A 5,139-nucleotide genomic window follows, 5' to 3' on the forward strand; every position below is an offset into this window, starting at 1 on the left:
CCCATGGTCAACTACGTGGGAATCCAGTGACATAGCCATTACGCTAACTGCTGGTTCCCCGTTAAATGCTTTTACCCCTCCTGATTTCCTCCCTCCCCCGCCGTTCCCCACCTCCTCCCGCGCTATCTCTGGTATCCACAGTTGCTCTCATGCATTTATGCCTTCCAGTCCTGCAGTCTCTGCCGTAGAGTGCAGACATCAGTGTGGGTTAAGTGGGGACATACATGTCTCGCTCGTAGTCTGGCTTGCTTTTGTCAGCATTAAATCTTCTATATTCATCCACTTTCTATCAAGTGCCAGGGTCTCGTTGTAGACTACATTGTCAATAACAAAGATGACAGATGGCAGGGGCCACAGGGCGGGAGGGAGAGGGAGAACGTAGCAAATAAAGAAGTTTATAAGTAAGTGACAAACAAAGCTGATACCTGGCTGTGATAAGTCCTATAATGCTAACAAGATGGGGGGAGGGGTGGAAAATGATGGGGTGCTACTTTAGACTATGCACTGGAGAACACTGGGGGTGGGAATGACAAGGAAGAGTCAGATAGAGGGATGGCAGGTGCAAAGGCCCTGGAGCAGGCACTAGACCAGCAGGAAGAGTAGAGCAGCCAGAAGGAACAGCAATGGGGAGAGAGATTTCTGGAAGGAGGGCAGGAGTCAGATTGTGCCTCACCTTGCCGGTTGAAACAGAGTTCAGATGTTTCTCTCTGGTCCTCTACCAGGCTGTACGGCAGGGACAGTGGATCCTGCATAAAAAAAAAACACAAAGATAAGAAACGTTGAGTTTCGCATGGAAATGATTGTGTCCGCCTTTTTTCTTAGACATAATAACTACATTCCTTGAAAAAGAGTATTTTATTCATTCATTCTGAAAGTGTTCATTGAGCATCTAACATATGCCAGGCTCTTTTGTAGACTACATTTTATTTATTTATTTTTATCCTTTTTCCCCCCTTTCTTTTATTTTTTTCTTCTTCTTATTTTTTTTTTTACATTTAAGCATACCAAATGAATTTTCTCAGCATAGGTATACTTTATATTAGTCCATTCAAAGATAGTATGATACATGTTATCATCAACAGATAATCTTCCATTAAATGCTTTTTTTTTTTTTGGAGAGATTTTCACTTTAGGGCGCCTGGCGCGTGCGCTCGCCAAACAGACAGAGAGAGACATAGAGACAGAAAGCGAGAAATCACCCCCCAGGGGGGATGGTCACGCCACAATCCCTTCTCCTCCATTCTCCTCTCGAGATCTTGGGCATGCATGCACACGCGCCCGGCGTGAGTTTTAAGCCACCGGGTCCGGGACACGAACCATGGTCGACTACGTGGGAATCCAGTGACATAGCCATTACGCTAACTGCTGGTTCCCCGTTAAATGCTTTTACCCCTCCTGATTTCCTCCCTCCCCCGCCGTTCCCCACCTCCTCCCGCGCTATCTCTGGTATCCACAGTTGCTCTCATGCATTTATGCCTTCCAGTCCTGCAGTCTCTGCCGTAGAGTGCAGACATCAGTGTGGGTTAAGTGGGGACATACATGTCTCGCTCGTAGTCTGGCTTGCTTTTGTCAGCATTAAATCTTCTATATTCATCCACTTTCTATCAAGTGCCAGGGTCTCGTTGTAGACTACATTGTCAATAACAAAGATGACAGATGGCAGGGGCCACAGGGCGGGAGGGAGAGGGAGAACGTAGCAAATAAAGAAGTTTATAAGTAAGTGACAAACAAAGCTGATACCTGGCTGTGATAAGTCCTATAATGCTAACAAGATGGGGGGAGGGGTGGAAAATGATGGGGTGCTACTTTAGACTATGCACTGGAGAACACTGGGGGTGGGAATGACAAGGAAGAGTCAGATAGAGGGATGGCAGGTGCAAAGGCCCTGGAGCAGGCACTAGACCAGCAGGAAGAGTAGAGCAGCCAGAAGGAACAGCAATGGGGAGAGAGATTTCTGGAAGGAGGGCAGGAGTCAGATTGTGCCTCACCTTGCCGGTTGAAACAGAGTTCAGATGTTTCTCTAAGCAAGTTGGGGAGCAACTGGAAGATTTAAGTCCTTCCTATAAACCCAGCTCCCAAGCTCAGATTTCCAGTGTGCATCCAGGGAGACTCCTTCTGCCCCCAGAAGACCTCATACCATGAGCATCCTCGGATTTCAGGCTCCCAAAAATCAGAATGCCTCCTTCTCCCCACCAGGACCTAGACAAAGCCCAGCACCTTGGCTGGTCTAAGCACCCAGCTCCTCTCTGGCCAAATGTAGCGCCATGGAGTGGACCAACCCACACACATGGTGCACTCAGTCTTAGAAGGCTGAGTCAGCTCCCCGCCTGGGAAGGGCCCTGGCTTAGTCGAAGGGAAACAGCGAGCTGCAGAGACACTTTGTGATATGTAAGTCTGAGGGTCTGCTACGCTTGAGCCCAGAACACCATCCTTCAAGCCAGGAACAGCTCTTCTTTCTTCCTCTCTCTGACCTCAGCTTGTGCCTCTGCCATAATTTAGAGTTGGTCGAGATGGTTTTCCACCTAAAAAGGAGAAGGCTCCCTAAGCACCCTACCTGAAATCAGACCTCACCTTCCTCACATCTCCAAGGCCCCACCACCCCTCTGACTCCCGGGCAGAGGGATGGCAAAGTCGTTTACCTAAACTCTGCCCCACTATGGAGCTCTCTAGCACCAGCTGGTACCAATGAGGGCTACAGGCCTGTCCAGATGCCCGGGGAGCTCGCCCACATCAACCTTGTGGACAGAGATCAGCAGCTGGGCTGCTCTGCTCTGCTGCCCAAGGCCTCAGGCCCAGCAGATCTGACCATTCTGGAGAAAGCCAACTTCGACCTTTGCCCCCTCACCCTGAAGCTCCCTGCATCTCGGGTTTCTCGGCCTGCGTTACAGGAGGGTTGTAGAGCTGTAATGAGACGACACACGCCTGCTTCACAGAAGGTACTCTCTAAGGGCCTGTTAGGAGCTGAGGTTAGGATGTTCGTTACTGTTCCGGTCCACGACCGAGAAACCGAGGCGCACTGCTGCAGTGAGGCACTGAGGACTTGTCCACCTGCAGTCTGGTGGGTATTACTGGGCTAGAGCCCCAATCTGGAAACAGATGATCCACCAATAGATGCTGGATAAATACCTGAAGAATGAGCTCTATTCCTGTTCCAAGACTGTAATAGGTAGCACTGCCCCTCCCCCACTCCGGTGTTGAAGCCCCAACTCCTGGGACCTCAAAAAGAGACTGATTTGGAGTGAGGGCCCTTACGGAAGTGATTAAGCTGAACTGAGGTCACTGGGACCGGCCCCCATTAGTGTGACTGCAGTCCTCCTACGAAGAGGACATGTGGACACCTAGAGACACTAGGGATGCCAGAACACAGCGAGAAGGCCGGTAGGACACAGTGGGCAGGTGGCCGTCTGCAAGCCAGGGAGAAAGCCGCAGGAGAAACCAACCCCGCCCTCCCCTCGGTCCTGAACTTCCGGCCTCCAAAGGACACACACGTTCACTGTTCAAGCCACGCGGTCCGAGCTAGCTTTCCAGCAGCCCCGTATCAGCGGCCATCACAGCCGGCCAGCCTGTGCCATCTCTGTCCTGATGCGAGGAGCCATGGACAGCGCTGCCGTTCTCGCACCGTTCACAGAGTGCCCCGCGTTCCCTTCCATCATCAGGCTGCCGCCCGGGCCACGGGTCTCGGCTCTCAAGTTCATGAAGGAGGCCTCCTGAGGTGGGTGCATGAAGTCTGCATGCAAGGGGGCGACTGATCCAACCTGCCCCCGGACCCTCCTCATCCACGGTCCCTCCTCATTATGTCCGAGCTCCCCTTCTCAGCCAGCTCCCCACTCTGACTCACAGGACCCCTACACCTCACCCCTGCAGCAACCCCAACAGCTCCGTTTTCCTGGCTCTTCCCATCCAGCCCCTGGGCTGCCGCTCCCAGTGGAGACAGTGTGGAGAGCACAGGTGACGAGGCCGCTGCCTTTGTGGCACCGCGGTCCGGGGCAGGAACAGCAGTGGTGAACCACAGAAACACGTGTGGCTGCTGCTCTGCCCAGAGTGGGCCCCTCCACGCCCTCGCCTGTGCTCTGCGCTCGCGCTCAGTTCCCTGCAGCCAGCTGTTCTGCACACGTCGGACCTGGTGACTGCACTTCCCTCCTAAAGCTCCTTCTTGTCCCCCTCTGACTTCTTTTCCCGGGGCACTTTGTCCTCTTGGCTCCGTTTTCTACACCTGTTCAGGAACGCCAGCATCCTCTGGGGCTCCGCCTCTCACCGTCCGGGGAACCACTTACACCCCACCCTGACCTCAGTGACCACCATCTTTTCTACACCTGTTCAGGAACGCCAGCATCCTCTGGGGCTCCACCTCTCACCATCCGGGGAACCACTTACACACCACCCTGACCTCAGTGACCACCATTGCTCTGCTTCCTTCACCTCCGGGCTCCAAGAGGGCGGCTCTGCCTCGTGGTCTGCTGAGCCCGCAGCCTTGGCACCTCCTCCGAGCCTTCCTCTTCCCACCGCCGTGTTCGCTCCAGCCCCAGAGCCTCTCAACCTTCCGAGCTCTGCCCCTTGCACAACTCGACTCCCGGTCCGCCGGCCCCCGCAGCCCCGCCCCCTCCTCCGAGCCTTCCTCTTCCCACTGCCGTGTTCGCTCCAGCCCCAGAGCCTCTCAACCTTCCGAGCTCTGCCCCTTGCACAACTCGACTCCCCCTGGCCTGCCTATGCACTGACAGCCTCTTCCAGTGCTGCGGACACCTCTCTCCAGGCTGCTGGAAGCAACCGGCTAAAAGCAAGGGTGGCCACGGTGGGTCCCCAGGGAGGTTGCATTTCTGGGTGTTGCTCACGTTGGTGCCGCCATAAAATGGTTTCACAGTTCGTGATGCACCTGTAACCACCTGCACCTGTCAATTCCACATCTCGTTTTCATTTCGTTGTTCTGTTTAGGAAACGGAAGCCTAGGGCTGCCAGGCTCAGCTGTGACCGAGGCCAGGCACCGGCGAAGGCAGAGAAAGGCTTCGACCAGTCTCTGCTGCAATCAGCTTGGCCTCCCAGCGTCGTCCCTCGGAAAGTGACCTATGTGCCTTATACCCAGAAATGGATGTAGGCGCTCTCCATTTCACAGTGCATGTGATCGGAAAGGGCGGGACGGCGCTG

General features: G+C 54.1%; 1 long non-coding RNA gene across 1 annotated transcript in view; it reads right to left on the bottom strand.

Moving 5' to 3' along the window:
- The window catches only part of LOC114008307 (uncharacterized), a 314,255-nt gene that overhangs the window by 299,538 nt on the left and 9,578 nt on the right, over positions 1–5,139 (bottom strand). The gene's annotated exons all lie outside the window — the stretch shown is intronic.

The sequence above is a fragment of the Tupaia chinensis genome, unplaced genomic scaffold, assembly GCF_000334495.1.
Source record: "Tupaia chinensis unplaced genomic scaffold, TupChi_1.0 Scaffold000042_1, whole genome shotgun sequence".
Lineage (NCBI taxonomy): Eukaryota > Metazoa > Chordata > Mammalia > Scandentia > Tupaiidae > Tupaia > Tupaia belangeri.